This window comes from Seriola aureovittata, chromosome 22 (assembly GCF_021018895.1).
Source record: "Seriola aureovittata isolate HTS-2021-v1 ecotype China chromosome 22, ASM2101889v1, whole genome shotgun sequence".
NCBI lineage: Eukaryota > Metazoa > Chordata > Actinopteri > Carangiformes > Carangidae > Seriola > Seriola aureovittata.
Genome location: NC_079385.1, coordinates 5,402,803 through 5,425,033, shown reverse-complemented (window position 1 = coordinate 5,425,033; position 22,231 = coordinate 5,402,803). Strand labels below are relative to the sequence as shown.

Below are 22,231 nucleotides of genomic sequence, written 5' to 3'. Positions count from 1 at the left end.
AATCCTTGATATCCTTGTCAGCTAGACGTGGAGCCTAATCTTCTTACTTTGACTGCCCGGCTCACTGACGTAGCACCTCCCCGGTGTCCTCTCTGTACCTATAACCATCACCTGCTCCCTCATCAGAATGATGGCTTGGTATATCAGTGGCCTGGCTATTGCTGTTACCTTTCTCTGAAAGTGGGACTGTATTTGAAGCCTTGGACTGGTAAAACAGGATCAGGTGGAACGGGATGGGGAATCTACAGGGTTTGGCCAAATGAAGCTGTCACAGAGCGCTGTCATAGATCCTCGTTGCTCAGTTTAGCCAGACCGTCAGCTTCAGGAAGAGTCCTGATTGTTCCAAACTTCTTCCATTTAAGGATGATGGACACCACTGTGCTTTTTAGAAACCTTTTTATTTTATAGCCTTCTCCAGAGCTGTGCCTCGACACAGTCCTGCCTCTGAGCTCTGCAGCCAGTTCCTTCACCTCATGGCTTTGTTTTTGCTCTGATCTGCGTTGTCAGATGTGAGACGTTATAGAGACAGGTGTGTCCTTTTCCACATCATGTCCATTCAGCTGAATTTACCACAGGTGGACTCCAATCAAGGTGTAGGAACATCTCAAAGGTGATCAAGAAAAGTGGGAGGAACCTGAGCTAAGTTTCAAAAGTCATAGCAAAGGGTCTGAATCCTTCAGTTTTTCCTTTTTAATACTTTGTCATTATGGGGTATTGAGTGTAGATTGATGTGGGAAACAATCATTTTGATGATTTTAGCATAAAGTTGCAACATAACAAAATATGTAAAAGGCGAAAGGGTCTGAATACTTTCGATCCGTAAATTACAAACTGATTTGCTGATAATCCATCAATACATGAACTGTGTGTGGCTGAGAAATATTCTCATGTGGTTTGTGGCCTTTCAGATCCACAACATCACTTGAAAATTATTTTAATTTCCCTTTCTGTTCAGTTTGTTGACTTTGTCCTCTGCCGCCATCTTTTATTCATCTCCTGTTGTCCCTCCCGCAGGGATGATTGTGCATTCACTGTAGCACAGCTCAGAGAGCGGAGGTCCAGCTGTTAGTGGCAGCTCTCCTCTGGCTGCGTGATGGAAATGCCAGAGGAGACTGAGAGATGAGATGCTGAGAGTCACTAATATGGCACATGGCCTCGGGATGAATGCATCCCTACAAAATAAAAATGTGAAGACCTCCAGCACATGTTCTTTATCACGCCGTCACACATACAGACATTCACCTGGTGGTGACGAATAACTATGAGAGGAACTCGATACTGTCTCCACTACTTGAAACTGATGTTAAATGCTGATGTCAGGAGGGTCTGCCAATGCGGGAGACGGGACTCCTAATGTGCTGCCTGAGAAGCCGAATTCAGGGAATAAATTCATGTTTTAGAGGTCCACTCTGTGACTCAAATCTTGTCTTTTGTAAATATAAACTAGAATAACTAGTGGTTGTCTGCCTCTGCCACTCAGAGTAAATTCTAATTAAATCCCTGTTTATCCAGTCATACAAATTATGAACCATTTGTGTAAAGTTTTGTCATAATTTCTGTGTGAAGTGTTTTGTGAGGTCACTGTGACCTTGACCTTTAAACTTTGACCTTTAACCACCAAATTCTAATCAGTTTGTCCTTAAGTCCAAATGAACGTTTTTATCAAATTTGAAGAAATTCCCTCAAGGCTTTATGAACATAATGCGTTACAAGGCCAAAAAAACTGGCCACATTTTGTGGCACCGTGACCTTGACCTTTGACCTTCGACCACCAAAATCTAGTCAGTTCATCCTTGAGTCCTAGTGAACGTTTACGCCAAATTTGAAGAAGTTTCGTCAAGGCATTACTGAGATATCATGTCCGCAAGTCTGCATGTGTTCTTCCTCCATGCTTGTGCATTGCGACTCTTCTTTGTGTGTTACCACCTTCAAGTGAAGAGTCAGGGATGCATATCTGATCTGCATTTCTGCAAAGAAAATGGGCACCCGCTTGTGTAGACATGGCTCCACAGTGCTACTCGCAAAAAAATGTAATCTGGTACCTTTAAGTGTGTGTTCACTTGTCACAAGGTAGTTGGCCTGAGGGTCTCATGCATGAAACATTCCAAAGCCAATGTATTTGTGTGGAGCCGAAAACAGAAATGAATTGCGGGATATTCTTAGCATTGAATACCCTTATGAAGCAGCGTGGGTTAAGAGACGTGTGTGTTGACATGGTTTAGATGTATATATGAGTGACGGAGACGCTGCGCAGCAACAGTCAGTTTTCTCAAAGCAGTAACATAGAGGTATTCAGAGCTCACCACTCCCCAGGGTCTGCTGTGCCACACCAGTCCAGTACTGAGCAGCAATGACATTATGGAATCAGTCTACATATTAATCTCCAAACAAAGCCCCCCGGAGCAGCACCAGATGGACAAACATGATGCATTAATACAACTTTTGCGTTCATCACGGGGCACACACTGGCCCAGAAAATCATTTTCATGCCTCCGTGCCGGCGACAGTCAGAACCCGAGGCATATTGTTTTCAGGTTGTCCGTCTGCACATACGTCCCATTCTCACGACACCTCAGTTACGCCTTGAAGGAACTTCTTCAAATTTTCAATTGGACTCATAAATGAACTGATTAGATTTTGGTTGCTAAAGGTCAAAGGTCAAGATCACAGTGACCTCGCAAAAGATGATTCTAGCCTTGTGGACACAAAATCTCCAGAACTCCTCAAGGGACTCCAGTGCACGTGGGCCCTAAAACGTGGAGGTGTGAGGAAGTCTGCTCAAACACGGGGGATCTTCAGAGTGTCTGAGCAGCTTTCATAGCTTTCATGACTGTGTGGGTCCCTATCTTTGAATGCAGTATCCTATTCACCATAATCCAAACCCACAGATGGGTGACATTTCATATAGAAAATCCATCCTTATTCTCATATTGGACATTGTCATGATAAATGATTCAGCATTTCCTTTTAAAGGTGATATCTCTTCACAAAAAAATAAATAGAGAAAGAAATAAACCTTTTCATGGTGTGGGAGCTGCACATTTTGCTGCCCCTTGATCTGCAGCTTTAAACTTGTTTAAAAGTGTTTTTAAGTCAAGAATAACTCAAAATAATGTCAAAATATGATCAAATGAATCATCTGCCAGGCTGCGTCTGCGAGGTAAGCATTCTGGAAAAGCACAAAACTGATGCACACTGGAGAAATCAACCCTTGCCTCCTAGAAATTGTGTTAATATACAACTGAACTGCAACAGCAAATACGTTTTGGAGGGAATGTAAATGTGACCAGGTTACGTTTCACTGTAATAAGAAAATGTGGTTAATTTTACATATTGTTGCAAATACGTTGATATTGAACATATCAGTAAAATGTTCACGCACTGCGTCTGTGTGTTTGTGTGTTTGTTGACCCATCATCTGCTCACTGTCTGTAAATCTGTACTTCATGAAGCTGAATTTGAGCCACAGGTCACTGTCACTTAAACATAAGCAAATCTTTTTTTGGGGCGTTTGCTGAAATGACTGATGTAGGCCTACTCTCATTTTTCATTGGGAGGCTACTTTTCACATCGAATAGGTTGTTTTTTCTTTGTTAAAATAAAAGGGCCAGCTCAATAAGCTCTGTTGTTTGCCGCTGTGCTGTTTTGATGGGAGTGTTACGTTTTGTTCTTTCCCCAACTCTTCTTTTATCCCACAGTATTTGTGTAATTATTTACAGACCAAAATAAATTTTCATTTCAAACATTTCTATTTTATAGCACTCCACAACTCAGAGGCATAAATTACGAATAAACTCATTCTTAGCCTTACATACCAACACACACTTTCATACACAAAGACCTTTAACTGCTATTTTTTGTTGTGAAATCACATATGGACATCTCATCTTTCCTCATAGAGGAGCTTTTGAGTGTAAACTGCATGAATTAAAGTTGCTATTTGAATCCAAGCTGCTGTAAACGAGAAGCTTACATAGTGTATGTCTGTTATTAAAGGTGACAGGTGAGCTGCAGATACAGGACGTCAGGAGGATGAGACATAGAAACTGATGAGATGAGAAAAAAGCACAGCACACACAACATGATTTCACTCCATTACAGCTTTGTTGTGTGATATTTCATGTGTAAGTCTTCACTCTGGCCTCATGCTCGTGTTAACATGCAGCTCAAAGCAGTCTGACAAATCTCACTTTGTTAACAGACAGTGCTGAAATACACAGTAAAGTCAGTCTGTGGGGCCATCATTCTTGTATATATAACACAACATGTAGTATATTATATATAATTAATAGTAACATTGCATGTGTACAAATATTAAACACACCTATATGATGAATTTCTATATGATATAAAATGTTGTGATCATATATGTAAACGACATATATTCAGTTTATATATGCAAGTTTATTAAAACAACAAACATATAAAAATTCTATATGCTTATGTATGTTTCTCATTGGTTTAAAACATGTTTATTTTACTATTCTAGGAAAGTGGTCTCAGACTTTTGGACCCTACTGTTTATAATATCAACATATATCGACGGGCTTTGGGATGAATATATATTTATGTAACAATACAGTCTACAATACAAGCATACATACAAAACCATACATATTTGCATGGGCTAGACATATATGTCTGTATATGAAATTGTTCCAATTTTTAAAAAAAAAATGTAATAGGTTTCATATTAATTTTTACATTTATTTTTACTTTATATGTACATATATTTCATTTATGGAAATTCAATATATGCACATATATTCGATTTGCATATGGGATCTAATACAAAACCTGCACTCCAGCTGTTAACATCAGCTATAACAGGTTTACAGTATAAAAGCATAGAAATAAGCAACCTGGGTCCCATTTTCCAAAAGCATTTTATTAAGGCTTATATGATCTTATTGTAGAGGGCCACCATCGTCACAGCCTTCAGAGGCTTTTGGAAAACAGGTCAGTCATAACTGCACTGGCACATCATCATATTATTTTTTGTATTGTTTTTGTTCAGGCGTTCATGTAGGTGTTGTGTACATTAAAATATCTAGAATGGAATGATTCGCATTTATTTACAATCTGTGGAGGTGTAGCCTTTAATATGCGTGATCACATGTCAAACACAGAGTGAAGAAATAACTACATCCTGTGTGGTGTGTGTATATGAAGTACTATGTGGGTGTCTTCAGTATTTTATCTACATTAAACTGTATGTTCACAGGAGAGATTTAACACACCTATGACAGCTCTACACACACACACACACACACACACACACACACACACACACACAGGAAGTAGTTTCACTTGCAGGAGATTCCTTCCCATCATTTCATACCGCTCATCCTGTATATGTATGAATGTATGAGGCTGGAGGCTGTGTGAGTCTCAGCTATGAATGTTTCATAAATGTAAAGTAAAGCCGCACTTAGGGGAGATGCATTTATAACACACTTTAAATACTGTACTTTAGCAGGAAGCACTTCAGAGATTACAAATACACCATGAACACAGGTCAGAGGGAGAGAAAGTAAATCAAGATATATGTTCAGAACTGTACAGAGGGCAGAATGTAGACACGTCCACGAGTTTCTCTTTTTGAAATGAATTATACCTATTATGTCTAAAATGCTACAGGGAGTTTGGGCCGCCGGTGAACGAGCAAAGGGCTCAACAATACAAGACAATGACAGACTCTAACCACCTGGTGATCTCAGGTACTGGGTGTGCCAGCTCCTGAGATCACCAGCTGGTCTTACCTTCCCTAATTTCTCCTCTAAAAAATGTTAAATCTAAATTTGATGTCACAGTAGCAGTTGTTATTGTGCACACTTGGTTTATGTCCTCCACAATCTGCTGCTGCATGCTGGGACTTCTTCCATCCTGGATAAAATGGACAGAGCAAGAACACTTGTACCCTGACTCAGACTGTGACTGCTGATGTTTCACTAGACCGTGAGAACACAAGAACAGACTAGAACCCAAACTTTTTTTAATGCCTCCGCGCCGGTGACAGGAGGAGACGGAGGTGTTATGTTTTCATGCTCTCCGTCTGTCTGCCTGCCCGTGCGTATGCGTACGTCCCATTCTTGTGAACGCGACATCTTAGAGACGCTTTGAGGGAACACAAACATTAATTTGGACTCAAGGATTCGATTTTTTTCGTGGTCAAAGGTCACTGTGACCTTGCAAAACACTTTTTTGGCCAAATGTGAATTGGCACAAACATTCATTTGGACTTAAACAACAGAATGATTAGAATTTGGTGGTCAAAGGTCAAAGGTCAAGGTCACTGTGACTTCACAAAACACATAACTCACAATTCATTCACTAATTGTGACACAATTTAACTCAAATATCCATAAGGATAAAAATGAAGTGATATTTCATGGTCAGGTCAAAGTCACTGTGACATCATAATGTTCTGCAAAACGCTCAGCTCAGGAGGGGGAGATTGTTATAAATATTTCCTGCAAATTGGCTGGTTGGCTTTTTTGTTTTTTACACTGTCAAAAACAGCAAATCAGACAACCGAAGACAAACAGGAAAAGCACAGATGGAAATAAAGTGTCCTTGTCACATAGGGATGAATCGCAAAAATGTTTATTAACTGCAGAGCTTACAAAACGGGTGACAAGGAGACACGGGGGATAACAACAGCCACGACATGAACAGGCAACATGAACAGACCGAGGACAAACCAGGCATGAACAGACAAAGGGGAGCACAGAGACTATATAGACATAAGGGAGGCAAGGGTGATAGAACACAGGTGAAACACATTAGGGCGGGGCAGACAATCACCAAACAGAGAAACGGGACCAAGACAGGAAGTAAAAACAACACAAGAAAACCAACTACAAAAGTCCAAACATAAATTCAAACCTAAAATGTCCACCATGGCAAACCATGACAGACCTAAAAACTCAGGAAGCACTCTCTCTGGAAGTGGATCGCCTCACTGGAAGGTAGCCATGTCACTTTTGTCACAAATTCCAACTTGTGCATTTGCTGCTTTGACAAGTCAAACTGTGAGCTGTGGAAAAAGTCTTTTCCCCCTCTACAGCACATCTGAGTGAGCTACAACTCAAACATCCCCCGGCCATTACCGAGCTGCTGTCCCCCAGGTGCGATGCATCAGCGGCTAATTACAAGTCAAAGCTTTCTGCCCCATGTCACTTATCAGACCTGCAATAATAGACATCATAATTAGCCTGGGAAATACAGCTGCAGCTAATATATGAGAGATGGGTAAATTTGATTGAGGTATGCTTATGAGTAAGCATGCATAATAAGGATTATCAGTGTTTGGTAAATGGCAGATTATCAGTCCAGATGGAGACATCTGTGACAGGTGATGAAAGCCTTGCACACTACATCAGTACAGATAAAAAAAAAAAAAAAGTCTCCTTTATTGTCATGCCAAAAATTTCCCTAGAACAAAACACACAAACAACCTTCACGCAGCACGAATCTGCCCTCAACAAAATAAAAGCTGAGAGCATGATGCACAGCTTCCTGAGAATTCCTCCTCTAAATTCAAGGACAGGATGGATGGTGTAATAACAGCTCCTGCCAAATGAAATGACATATTCAAAGAGACAGAGCCAGAGATTCAATTGGAAAAAAAAAAAAAAAAAACAAAGGAAATGAAAAGTAGTTTTACCAAGAATGACGGATGTATGCCATGAGTCAAAACTCATTCTGCCAAAAAACTAAATAAAAAAAAAAGTCTCGTTTGAAAACTAAGAACATGTAGTGATAGCACAAGCTCAGTAAAGTCAGAAACCACTGGACGTAAAGCTGCATCGACTTTTCTGGCCACTTTGGGACGTCAGAACAAGCTGAAAACAGTTGTTTTGGTGACCTTGTTAGCAAACGGTATATTTACAAACCCAGCGGACACAGTAACGTCACCATTCATATGGAATCATCTTCTGATCAATTTAACTCCACTCCCTCTCTTTTAGCTCTGTTTTGGGTCACAAGTGCACCTACGCTGAAAATATTCAAACTATAGTGCAGGCATACACTTTAACTGATATTTAATAGCAGGTATTATTGTGAAGGCCCCTGTAATCAGATGTCATCATCCAGATAACATTTCCAGATACAAATCTACGGTGGCCCTGAGAGCTCAACGCAATGCAACTTAAGAAAACACGTGCAAATACACAAATCTCATGTTAACACCAGGTGGAAATAGATCTGAGATGTGAGTTACAGAAGGTTTCTACCACCACATAGAGACAACACACTCAGAATAATGTAGAAATGTGTAGGTTATTTCAGTAACAACAGCTGGTGTCCTTAACCAGCCTTAGCAAATATCCACTCATTCAGGGTAAGTAAGTAGGCAGCAGAAAAAGAGTCTGATGAATGTATATGGAGCCATCACTTCACATACGTACAGAAGTCCTATAAATTGATATTTAATGCTTAGATTAGTGTGTGTCAAACAGGCAGACTAGAGTCTGGCTGCAGTCTCAGCATGAGGAGGCTCGGCAGGAGACTGGATCAATCCACTTGTCTACTGTATATTCTCACCTTTGATGAATTATTTCCATGCAGCTTCACTTTTTCCTCTGCCTTCCCTGTCTCCACTCAACATGAAACATTAAAAGCTGTTTCTGTAATACAAAGACAGACTCACAGGTTCGAGCGGTGAGCTCGTGTTTGTAAGAGACGAGGGACAAATAAGAGGAAAACAAGTGTTTGTGTGATATCAGCCCACATGTCCGTCGATGGGTAAAGTGGAAAACAAGCATATCCACTGAACGTCAGGCTGTTTATTTTCAATACACGTCCTTATAGGCATCATATTTCCCCAAATAAATGAGCATGTTTTATTTTGGGACATTCCCTCCTCTGCGCTTCTCTCTGTTTGTCATCTGGCAATACACTGAAGCACAGGAGATGCGTTTGAGTGACACACCAATTAGTGATCATGTGACTGGAAAGGCATGGAGGCAGGAAAATAGTGTTTTTACTGTACAAAAATAACTGTGTTTTTAAAGCATGTACATTATGGTTCATTAGACCATCACTGTCCTCATGTTCAGATTCTTTCAGTCATAATAATGATGTGGCTCTGGAGACGGCAGTGGATTAGATGGTGCACCACACTGAACACAGACCGAAATATCTCAACAATTATTGGTTGGATTCGTGTTCCCAACAGGATGAACTGGAATAACCCCCAACCCCCAATGTCAATCTCTAAATTTATTGTTTTATCAAATGTAGAGAGGGAAGAGGAAGAGAGAGGAGCTTGATGCATCATGGGATGTCCCCTGGCAGTCTAGGCCTAAAGCAGCATGTCTAAGGGATGAGTCAGCCCTATAAGCTTTATCAAAAAGGAAGGTTTTAAGCCTAATCTTAAATGTAGGAAGCACAAGTGGGTCTCTTTAAGATCTTTAAGATATGATGGTGTCTGACCACTAACAGCTTTGTGGATGAGGTAAAGGATTTTAATTTCTACTCTGGATTTTACAGGCAGACAGTGAAGCTAACACAGGAGAGATATGATCCCTTTTCTTAGTTTTAATGCCTCTGTGCCAGAGAGCAGATATTGTTTTGTGTGTGTAGTGTTTTTCGGGTTGTCCGTCCATCTGTCTCTCCGTCCATCCATCCCATTCTCGTGGACACAATATCTCAGTAACGCCTTGACTGAACTACTACGGAATTCCACTTTGATGGTCAAAGGTTAAAGGTCAGTTTGACCTCACAAAACAACTTTTAGACATTACTCAAGACTTTACGCAGCAATTATGACAAAATGTCATATGACTCTGGATAATAAGGGATGTAATCTGTAACTAGTCTGTTGGCGGAGGCACGCAGCCATGAGGCAGTAATTGTAGTTATCAGTGCACTTGCAGAAGAGTCTTTAGAGGCTGGATTGCAATAATCCAACCTACAGGTAACAAAAGCATGGACTAGTTTTATGCATCAGCATGTATCTGATGTTTGTAATGCGTAGGTGAAAAAAAAAAGGCCGTCCTTGAAATTTGTTTTATATGGCAGTTGAAGGACACACCTTGGTGCCGGAGGCCGGGGCAATTCCATCTAGAGTAAGTATATCATTAATAGTGATAATGTGTTTCTGAATTGTTTGTGGCCAAGCACAATAACTTCATTTTGGTTCAAGTCTAACAGCAGAAAGTTGCTGGTCATACAGGTCTTTTTGTCCTTATTGCGACCCCTGAAGTTTAGCCACTTCAACAGCATCACAAACTAAAGTCTTTAACACAGTTTCAACAAAAACAGAAACATTACAACCTTCATGAAGGAGGGTTTCTTGTAGGACTTTATTTTCATTTTATTTTATTGTATTAGGCTGCATTCATTTTAGTTAGGTGTTCCTAATAAAATGACAGCTGAGTGTATAACCATATTACAAGTAAAGCCTGCAAGCATCAGGCTTGTATGGCTCTCCAGACCTTATTGTGGAGATTCTATAACATTGAGTTTTTTCATTGAAGCCAAATGTAAAAGTGGTTTAGAGAGACTCTCTCTGCACTGTCTGTTGTTCGTGTCACAGCCACTGGCACATGATATATGCACAAATAAATAATGCAAAGATGGAATGGCACATTGCTGAGTCCCACTCTCTCTCATCTGACTTCCTCTTTTCATCCTTCCATCACTCCCTCCAGCTTCCATCCTCCTCTCATCCTTTTCTTTTGAAATTCATTTCCCCCTCTCTCCCTTTCTGTGTATTTACATGCATATATGTTCCCCTCCCATCTGTAACATGATGCTGGAGATGGCTTCCCTCTCAGATGGTAGCAGTGTAAATAATGGATCCACGGTGCTGACAGCTATACAGTATGGTGCTGTTGCAGAGCGGCTAATGGCAGAGGTCAGGCAGTGGAGATGAAAGAGGAGGACAGAAACCACATGGACAGGATTTAAAGCCGCCTGACAGCAGACTGATAAAACCCTGCAGGAGGATAAAACCGTGCTGATGAATCTTCTGCAACAGATGAGATGTATTTGAAGTGACGGTGCCAAATGATATTATCAACAATCTGTGGAGGCTTTTCTCCCACGGTTGGCCTGGCAATGCTTTGCTAGTTTGTTAGTTTGAAACATTTCTGAATTGCAGTGTAGAAGAATATTAACTCAAAATAAAAGAACTACTGGGTTATGCCATTTTTCTAAGTAACTAAAAATGGTTAATTAAAAAAGTAAATTTGAACATTTGTACGTGTATATTAAATATATACGTATAGATGTGTCTATAAGGAAGTTTATATGTCCCACCCCATAATCTGATCACCATGAAACTCAGTCAACCATGTTCATATTCCCAGGAGAGCTTTATGGATTTAATTTTACCCTCTGTACAAACATTTTTACAGTCACACACCAAGTTTCTGATGTCAGATTCCAGTCCACACCATCTGAGACACAGGACGCCCTGTGTGTGTGTGTGTGTGTGTGTGTGTGTGTGTGTGTGTGTGTGTGTGTGTGTGTGGCTTCTTTTGATTAATTTCTTTTTGACAAACACCATATCACCTCATTGAAAAGAAATTAAACAAAGAGAATATAGTATGTAAGTAAGTTGTAGACAGTATATGACTAAATGGATTGTCCATAAGAACTAGAGAAGAAGAATTCCTTTACATTGACCTGACTAAACTACATCATTGTCAGCCATCTCACCGATGAATGTCAGCTCAGCTGTGATCTACAGGTGTATATTACTTCCTGGTTAGAGGAATTGTCACCATTGCCAATGGACTAGGCTGGGGATAGAGTGAGATAGAGTGCAGCTGGGGGCAACAGGTGAGGACAGTGAGGCTGATTAGGAGGTGTGGCAGAGTGGAGAGTGAGACAGAGGCATAGCAGGCTGTGACACATATACTGTATGTATGAAAGGGGATATATTATTATCACATATATACATCCTCTGGATATATGAAAATATAAGTTTATAAAATATACCCATAGTAACATTTGTATATATATTGAAAATATCTATATCCTATGATGAACTGTAAAACCACAAACAGTTGTCTCTACATTTCTGTTTGTGTATGCGTTAAACAAATGAAATTCAGAGCTGTACAGATATTGGTAGGGGCAACTTTCACTTTCTACAGCGCCAGGGAAGCCGTTTCCCTCTGCTTGATTATTAATGTTAAGCTAAGCTAGTTAGCTGCTGGCTGTAGTTGCAACCATATCTGCAAACAAGGTTGATAGTCAGTGGAAACAAATCTTTGAAATGAACAGAAACTGCAAAGTGAAATTCCTACCTCTCCCCCAAAATAACCTGACGAAACTGTGGAAGAAAACCCTGCTGCCCCATTTACATCAATGAGGGTAGACTAAATATTAGTAGCACCTCTTAATATGATGCAATGCAGCTCAACAGAAGCTGCAGCCTCCACCTCTCTAAAACAGTTTCAACAAGCGCTGAATATTATAATCTTCATGAAGGGAGGATTTAGACTGTTGTAGTCAGGTGGCAGCTGAGTGTGTAAGCCTGAAACTTTGGGCCTGGACGGATCATGAAAGATATAGTTCAACAGTTCAAGATTTAAGCAGCTGCAGAGATTCAAAACAGTTTACCAGAGACACAGGAACAAGTGTTTCCCTTTCAGCTTGTTATATTTATCGACTGGAGTCCAGCTGTGATTAGCATGTGTTTGTCTGACCCTTCCACCAGCTACAGAGGGTTTGTCATTTAGCCAGCAGCTGCAGGTGACACATTCAACAAGTGCTAACAAGACCAACGAGTGTATGTCAGGACCAAACACACACGCAGTTAACACACATTTCAACACAGGCCAGGCCTCAGCTACCAGAGGGGAAGCAACACCTTGCTTCTGTAGTCCAGACAGACCAGACCGCTCACTTCCTGTGTGAGAGAAGTGCTCCAGTTCTCTGAGCCAGAGAAAGCAGCATCAAGCATTCACTTCTACTACCACTGTCATCATTATTGCTCTCTCCATTCAGCATGAAGTTCTGAACAGTTTGAAGCTGGAGTAGGCAACTTTGTAAGATAAGGTACCAGTTAGGAGATGGGTCCACTGTTAAGTCTCACATTCACCTAGAAACCTGTGGAGCTGTGGCCACAGGTGTAATATCATCATGTGACATTATTTCCGTGCTGTCAGTGTCTCACTTCTGGAGACAAACGCTTTAGGGTTGGCACTGTGCACCCTAGTGAATCTCAGCATACTTCAGTGTGCTTGCAGCCAAACTAGGGACCAAAGGTGTGTCTGTGGCTTGCAGTGCCTCGCGCACCTGCAAATAGGGTAGGATCATACACAGATAGGCTGTTTAGGCATTTCAAAATGTAGTCATTTAGGGCTTTCATTTCTTAATCTGGCAGCGCGACACAGAGCAAAGTCAAGTGAACCCTACCCAGTTCGCTGAGGACGTGCCATGAGCACTTATACCTGTCCACTTGTGATCAGATAATAAGACAGAGACATTTTCACACGTGTCATGACGCATGGACAGGTTGGGAATGCTGTGGAGAGATCTTCTCAGGGGAAACATCTTGAGGTCTTTTCACCTTTTATGTGTCAAAGATCTTATGATTGTCATATTCTCTGTGTATAATAGTGACCTGCTTTGTTGGTCACACATTGATCCATAAACATCTGCTCTTAACTACCAGATTAGTGCGTGTACAACTTCTCAAAACCAGGTCCCACCGAGATTTGAACTCGGATCGCTGGATTCAGAGTCCAGAGTGCTAACCATTACACCATGGAACCACTACACTCCTCTTTCAGACTATAGTGCGACAGTTCGAAACGTGAACCACCAAGATTATGCATCGCAGTTGGTATCAACCTTGTGATAAGATTGTGACATTATTGCTGAAATTTAGCACCAATAATCTTATTTTTTTACACTCTGTGCAGTTTTTTAGAGAATAAAAGTGGAACAAATGAAATGCAAAATCCAGGGGTTACGGATAGAAGTCTTAACAGTCATTCAGAGTGTTGGGATTAAAGCCTATGGTAGAGGACATCAGTTAATTAGGCAATCCAGGACACATTTGTGTTCACACTGCTGAAGGTATGTAGAGAACACCTTCTCCACTGTGAGATCAGGTCTTAACTACATCCACAATATGTCTTGGGTGTGTTCACACTTGTACTTTTAATTAAGTTAAGTACTTTCATCCCCTTCAAACAAAGGACTCTTCACGTCATTATGCATGGACAGTTTGGGAATCCTGTGGAGAGATCTTCTAAGGGGAAACATCTTGAGATCTTTTCACCTTTTATGTGTCAAACATCTTATGATTGTCATATTCTCCATGTATAATAGTTAACTGCTTTATCGGTCATACGTTGATCCATAACTATCTGCTGTTAACTGCCCGATTAGTGCCTGTACAACTTCTCAAAAGCAGGTCCCACCGAGATTTGAACTCGGATCGCTGGATTCAGAGTCCAGAGTGCTAACCATTACACCATGGAACCACTACACTCCTCTTTCAGACTATAGTGGGACAGTTCGAAACGTGAACCACCAAGATTATGCATCGCAGTTGGTATCAACCTTGTGATAAGATTGTGACATTATTGCTGAAATTTATAAGTTTATAAAAAAAAAAAAGTATAAATAAGTGGAACAAATGAAATGCAGAAATTCAGGGGTAGAAGACTTTACAGGTATTCAGAGTGTTGGGATTAAAGCCTGTGATAGAGGACATCAGTTAATTAGGCAATGCAGGACACATTTGTGTTCACACTGCTGAAGGTATGTGGAGAATACCTTCGAACGTGGTCTGTTCTCATATCTTAACTACATCCACAATGATCCACAATGTGTCTTGGGTGTGTTTACACTTGTACTTATAGCTGTCCAATTGGGCTAAGATGATGAGACATTGTCATATGGATACCTTAAACAGCAGGTCTGTATACTTTCCGAGTGTAGCTATATTCCAACTTTAAGTTAGGTTCCACTGAGATTTAAATTCAGATCACTGGATTCAAAGTCCAGAGTGCTAACCATTACACCATGGAACCACTTGACCTGCACTGGGAATACCTCACGACCACCCAGGGGCAACAATAAAACTTTGCCCAGGAGAGGGATGTCAGAGCTGCTTTTAGAGAGAAGAGATCATAGATCATACCGAAGTTCAGTAAATCAGGATGTGGAGAACAACTTTGAATGTGGTCTGGGTATGTTTACACTTGTACTTATAGCTGTCCACTGATCAGATCAGATGAAACAGAGACATTGGCACATGGATATCTTAAACAACAACTCTGTATGCTTTTTGAGTGTATCTATAGTCCAACTTTAAGTTAGGTTCCACTGAGATTTGAACTCAGATCACTGGATTCAAAGTCCAGAGTGCTAACCATTACACCATGGAACCACTTGAAAAACCACTGAGAATACCTCAATATGACCCAAGGGCAGCAATAAAACTTTGCCTGGGAAACAATATATTACTTACAGGCACAGAGGCACACACTGCAGTGGGATTCTGGACAGGGACTGAAGCTTGAACTGTCTCAGGGACTGGAGCCTGTAAGAGAATAACATTTGTTAAAATGAAATCACAATTTACAACACAATCAAACCTTAAATTATTATTTCATACAGCCAATATTTTTGAGGTTTCATGTGTCATTTCTGATATGAAGAGCTTTTGATACTGTTCATAACCTTGCAGAAAATAATGTGTAGAAATACAAATACTTAAACTGTATTTGAAAAGTGGGTTGTATCATTACTTACTGGGACAGCAATGCTGGCTGGAGAACTGGTGGTTGGCTCGGTGGGATCGGTGACTTGGGTCTGTAAAACATTCAGTCTAAGTAACTTGTATTAAAAACTCAAATTAAACAGTTGCTATTTGATCTCTACTTACCTTTGTTACTTTTCTGGCAGCACCGAGGTTTGGCTTTGCTGCCGCGACATGCGCACCACCAAATCTTGGCTTGTTAAACTGAAAGGCAACAAAGCAAAGGGCCATGTCATGAGAGGGCTATATTGTCAAACTATCATTCAGTGAACAAAACATTTATAGTCAATTTGTGAAGAGTGTGAATAATTTTCTAAATACCATTGCCAAATTTAATGTTGGTCGCTTCTTAATGACATCACTGCCAGCTGAACCTTGTTGATCCACGGCGCCATGGAGAACAGGGCTCGCTGTTGCTGTCTGTTGCCCGTGGATCCCTGGGCAATATTCGCTGCAGCTGGCTGTTGGTGTAAGATAGAGTAGAAACATCACTAATTAGTTTGTGAACCTTTTATAAATATACACTGATATATAATACCATTGACAAATTCAGTGTTGGTTGCTTCTTATGAACCTCGCCGCCTGCTGAACTTTGTTGCTCCGTGGCACCATGGAGAACTGGACCCATCGTCTGTTGCCCTGCCGATCCCTGTGCAACATTTGCTGCAGCTGGCTGTTGCTTTATGACAAAGTAGACATGCAACTAATTAGTTTGTGAACATATGTATGCACACACTACTTGAGTTGTAAATTGACCAGTGTTACCTTCTGAGTGTGGAATCCACACATACATGTCCTCACACCACCCAACAAAGATCTCTGTCCATGTGACATCCATGGATACTTCTCAATCTAAAAATAACAGTTAGTATATACACCTTTTGATACAGGTCATGCCACTTCTTCTGCCTGGGAGCTGGCCTGTTTCCCTGGCTGGCAGGCCAGGCCCCAGCGCCTGCAAACTTCCTCAGGCGTGGCATCCACTCTGAGTCTGTCATCGCCTTGTGGGATTTTGATTTTGAAGACAGTGCCTTTGGTGACATAAATGCATGAACATTTTTAAAATGCATGAAAACAACATAAGTGCATGACAATGAGGGCAGGTTCATTGGCCTTTTAATATTGTAATAACCCTATAAAACCCCAGGGGTCGCATAAAAGTGCTTTCCAGGTGAAAACTGAAAATTTCGTCATTGTAGATTCCTAAGTGAATCAAAATGGCAACATGACACAATGACATTCACTTCACTTCCATATTACGTAAAACAGCACTGTGATAAATATGTAAATACTCACCATTCACTGTATTCACAGATAACCCGCCAAAAACCCACTTAAGATAACTCTGTTATGATTTCATAAAACTTTGACCTGACTTAATAGATAATATTAGCATTCGTCGGCTGACACGTACAGGACGTACGAAATTCAAACCATTTAACGGAGCGCGTTTGTAACGTAAATAGCCTAATAAATAAACATGACAACATGACACAACAGTAAATTATTTTTACACTTAAAGTTTTATCATATGGCACTGTAATAAATGTGTAAATATACTCACCATGTCGATAAATCAGTGCAAAGTGTTCCTAGCGTTTGAATGACTTTCCGAATGACTTAGCCGGCTAACTGGTTTGGTGAACGCCCCCCTTAGAAAAAACGTGCCTTTCTGCTCCAACATTTCTGTGCCGTGATTGGTCAAATGTTGGAAATGTTGGCGCTGCAGGAAGAATCCACGACGCCGATTGGCTGACGAATGTTGGGGCCCGCGAACGTGATTGGCTCTCGCGTCCAATATTTCTCCAACATTTCCAACGTTCAGGTCGCTGCTGGGGAACATTCGTCCGTCAAAAAGGGGGGAGAAGGGGGAAGGAGGAAAAAAGGGAAAAATGAGAAAGAAAGAAAGAAATGAAGTGAACTTTTTATATCCATGACTACTTGATGGAGGCATTTCTTGCTGCCTGAAGACAAGTAGCAAGCTTTTCATGTTTTTAAATGTTTTGGACAGCCCATGGACGGGATTCGAACCCGCGACTGTAAAAATGCTCTATTTCGATCTGTATCAAAATCCTTAAATTGTTTATCTACATGCAAGGATCATCTTGCATCTTTTAGAAATGTTGATATTTTCATGTTAAGAAATAATTTATACATATTTCTTTATATTTCATAAACATATATTTCCTTTAGTGTAATGATTCTTTTTTCTTTTCCCACCTACCTGAAGAAAAGGACTGGACACTGCACGGGGTTCATCACATGACCTGGGTACCAGATCTTTGCATTGCTGACCGTCATTCTGAAAATTTTCTTCATGGATATCAGAGACCACCTCCCATATTTACAACTTGAAATTCCTCTTATATGCATGTTTGTTTTTGTATGTTTCATATTTTTTTTCATGTGTCTGTTATTTAACTTGTAAATAGCATACCATGTTACTATGATTGAGTGTTGTCATCATCATCATTATTATATGCATCATATTGTTGTTATCATTATTGCTGTTGTTGTTGTTGTGCTGTTTTCAACAAAAACACTGGTTGTAAATTGCTTTAAACCAGTTTTATTTCTTTACAGAAGCAGAATCAAAGACAGACTTTTGAACAATGTCATTAAAACAGAACACGAATCATATAATTAAAGCAGAATGCAAAAACTTCAAATACAAATCTTTTTTCATATTTTACATTCAACATGATAAAATATCAATACTTTTATAAACAATTTTTTAAACATTTTACAATAAAATGATTTAAAATGAACTATTTACAAAACATTTTACATTATTATTGTTTAGAAACCTTTCTCATTTCCTCCAGCCATTGGTCTTTTGGCTGTGATTCAGTAACTGGACAATACACCCCGCCACGCCACTGACTGTGTCCAGTCTCAGCAGTGCGGAACTGCCCACACTTCTTGCAAGTGTTTGCCTGGACAGTTCGTCTATACGGCCTCTTTAGGGTGGCCCCACTTTCCACTGTGGCAGGTGAACTGGGATGTGGGTTGGTGCCCTGACCAGCTGCCCCAGAAAGGACTAACTGAACCACTCCAGCTGGTGTGACAACCTGAGGTGCAAGAAATGGTCCTGGTGCTGAGGGTGTAGCAAGCAACTGCCCCATCACCGGTCCCCTTGGCAAGATGGGACGTGGGCACAGACTAACTGCTGCCTGCCTCTGTTGTGCCTGCTGTACTCGTTGGCAGCCGGTACTGATGTTTCTCCCTTGCCTGCATGGGTTCATCCGGGAGCACTCTTGCCTCCTGAAGAGGCTGTGCAGACACAGGGAGGGCTGGAGGCAATGCAGTACCCTGGACCAGCACAGCGAGCCCCTCCCTCTTGTTCTTGCTGTTGTGCCACTGGATGAGGGTGTTTTGATTGACTTCAAACAATTGAATGTCTGTCCCTGCATTACCATTATCTTCATCTTCATCTTCATCTTGACTATCAACTCCAGCTACAGAAGATGAAGTACAGGGCAGAGTGCTGGAAGCCAGGGTGGATGGAGCCAGGGTGGATAGACCAGGAGCTGTGGAGGAGACGCTGGAGGCCACCTCAGAAACATAGCCATATGGCCACCTTGAGTTAGAGAGGCTTGAGCATGAGGGACCTCCAGCACTGTGGGTTCATTGGAGATATCAGAGAGTCCATCATCTTCCTCTATTTTGTCCTCCACATCATGCTGCTCGATGAGCTGAGCCGTCTCCTCTGAATCAGGGTGCATATCCTGCAGCGCCTGACCAGTCTGTCGGAACAGATACTGCACCCCGATGAGCTCTCCTGAAACGATATGCATAAAGTGATTCATTTACAAATGTTTATAAAATTAATAAAGGATTTTAAAACTGAGTTACATTACCAATGAGTTCACAAGTGCTTACCAGTGTAACGGGAGGGCAGGCAGAACTGTGGTGCCACCTTCCTGCCAAACAGCTTCTGGTAATTTTCGTTCACGCAGTGAAGCAGGTCACCAGAATAGCTGCGTAGAGCAGATGGTCCAGAGGATAGGGCTGCAGCACCACGGTCCTGGTTCCACCTGTGCAGTCCTTCCAACAGGTAAATCCGGAAATTCACAGTGTTGGCACCAGTCCCTATAAATACATTATTAAAAATGTAATCATGAAATATTCTTGGATTACACAATACAAAACATGAACAAAGATGTCTAACAGACACAAACCTGGTATGAAGCAGTTTAAGTGGAGGTGAAAAGACTCCAGCGATGTAGAGCACATCTCTAGATGGGAAGGTGCACTCCTCCCTTTGTGAGCTCCCCTGTCTTGGTGTAGAGGGCAACACCTGGAAGGTCCTGGATGCACTTAACATGCTTTTTCTGGACCCTCCAGATGTGCTCCATCCTCTCACTGTCGAACAGGGGAACTCCAAGGGAGTCGTTGCCACTGCTTCCAATGAACAGCCGGAGCAGCTCCTCCAGCAGCTGAACACTGGTCTCCTCACCACGGATCCTCCTCCGGCAGTGGAGAGCCAGCTCCCCCCTAGAAAGATATTTGCGGGTGTCACCATCAGCAGGGAGAGACAAGCCCCGGGACTGAAGCTGTAGTTTTTTTGCATTGCACAACAGAGCTAAATCAGCGGCGTCCCACTCAAATATGCAAACCGATAGGCGCGACATGAGCATCAGTTGTGCATCCCAGGGCGATTTGCCGCATAAAATGCTAGATATCCAGCCTTATTGTAAGGTCTGGCCACCCGCTGAATCTGGCACTCAGCTTGGTCTTTCCTGCCTCAGCACAGCAGCCACAGTCTACATACGGGGCAACAGGGGGATCCACACCAGCCCGCTGGTACCTTTTCACAAGGTCTGCTGCCATCATGTCCAGGCCAGCTCCCTCCTGAGCGGTCAGCACACTTATGAATATCTGGCCATACTCATTGCCAACAGAGGTGAGCCAGAGCGCTGTCCCCTTGGCAGTCCCGGCAAGCTTCGTGGTGATCTGAAGCACACAAAATGTATAAGACCTCTGTGAACATGATTCAGAAATACTAAAGTAAAGGCACTAGTCAATAATATAAGCAGTTATTTTAGAGAAAAAAGTTTCTTCAACCTTTTTGGTGGAGTCCATTTTTAAAATGGTCCCATAGGTGGAGGTGATGCGGGCCTTTATTTCCTCCAGCCTCATCAGGATGTCCTGGCTGTAGACTGAGAGGAGCCGCTTACAGCTCGGCACCACAGCAGGCTCTGGAGGTTCAGGGAAGACCATGGGCAGCAGTCCGGGGCGCTGGAGAAAGTCCAAACACTCAGTGGTGTATCTTGCCACACGATGCAGCCACTCTTCTGTGTGGTTCTCCCTCAGCTGCTTCAAAACCCGTGTTGGGCTGTTACCCAGGCCTCTCTCTCGCAGAAGCCGGATCACCCGGATGTCACACGCGAACCTTGGACATAGACAGATATATCAGTAAGAATGTTTTACATATTTCTATTTAACAAGGGAACAGATAAAAGATACATTACTCACTTTTGGGTAAGGATGACCCGAAACTGACCTGTGTGCCAAGTCCAGCTGGGTGAGTACAGTCTGACTCCAGGACACATGGGAGGATCTACATTTGGTGCAGGTCAGAGTCTCTGTCACCACATTGTAGATCCTGTCTACATCCAGGACCTGCCGTGCCCTCTTGTGCAGCCCAGCTCCTGTGAGCTTGTGCTGCCTACAGTCGGAGTTTGGACAGACCACCTTCACCTTCCACAACTTGTATGGCATCCACACAAGAAGTGAGTGGGCAAAAAAGCGGTCTGGAGCAGGAGCCTGGTTGTAGACACCGCTTGGCTGAGGTGGGAAGTACCAGAGCTTCAGGTAGTCTTGAAGCTCCAGTTTTCCCCTGGGCCCCATCTTGAAAAGCATCTTCAGAATCTATTTGTGGTCTTCAGGTGGCAAGCCTTCTGACCACAAACGGGGCAGCTGAGGTGTCGAAGGTGCTTCTGTGCTGGAGTCAGCAGTCTTTGAAATAGACAAAACATGACATAAACAAGAAAACATAAGTATATTTTATACTGGTAAGAAAAAAGACACTGCTAAGGATCTACACAGTATGAAATTAAATGATATATTACTTACAGGCAGAGAGTGTCACTACCCGGCTCTAAGGCCGTGACACACAAGGAGGGAAACGCAGACCGAGATGAAAACAAGGATAAATTTATTTAACAAAAGACAAAATCAACACATGAGCAACGCAAAAGACGATGGGATATGAGCATCAGTAAATCTGTGGTGAGTGTATGTGAGTGTGTGAGTGAAAGGCAATGTGTGTGTGTGAAAGTGTTGGATGTAGAAAGACAAAAGACAGCAACACTGGGGAAATGAATGGGGTCAGAGAGAGGACTCTGGTTGAATGAAGCCAGGGCTTTATAGTAGTGGGCGGCACCAGGCCCAGGTGCCTTCAACTACAGGTTGGCAACTCCGCCCACAAATAACCTGCAGACGAATTGACAATCAGGATGAGAACACAAAAACACTGCCTGAAAGCTG

General features: G+C 41.8%; 1 long non-coding RNA gene and 4 other non-coding genes across 5 annotated transcripts; all 5 read right to left on the bottom strand.

Annotated features, from left to right (window-relative positions):
* Positions 1-13,667: 13,667 nt before the first annotated feature.
* trnaq-cug (transfer RNA glutamine (anticodon CUG)) lies at positions 13,668-13,739 on the bottom strand. Its single transcript has one exon. It is a non-coding gene; the product is annotated as a tRNA-Gln (tRNA).
* A 645-nt stretch (positions 13,740-14,384) lies between these two features.
* Positions 14,385-14,456, bottom strand: trnaq-cug (transfer RNA glutamine (anticodon CUG)). The gene has a single exon. It is a non-coding gene; the product is annotated as a tRNA-Gln (tRNA).
* Positions 14,457-14,936: 480 nt separating this feature from the next.
* On the bottom strand, positions 14,937-15,008 carry trnaq-uug (transfer RNA glutamine (anticodon UUG)). Its single transcript has one exon. It is a non-coding gene; the product is annotated as a tRNA-Gln (tRNA).
* A 287-nt stretch (positions 15,009-15,295) lies between these two features.
* On the bottom strand, positions 15,296-15,367 carry trnaq-uug (transfer RNA glutamine (anticodon UUG)). The gene has a single exon. It is a non-coding gene; the product is annotated as a tRNA-Gln (tRNA).
* Positions 15,368-15,470: 103 nt separating this feature from the next.
* Positions 15,471-15,974, bottom strand: LOC130163659 (uncharacterized). The gene is made up of 3 exons (XR_008826505.1): positions 15,866-15,974; positions 15,733-15,792; positions 15,471-15,520 (listed from the first exon to the last, which is right to left on the bottom strand). It is a non-coding gene; the product is annotated as an uncharacterized LOC130163659 (long non-coding RNA).
* Between the last annotated feature and the right edge of the window lie 6,257 nt (positions 15,975-22,231).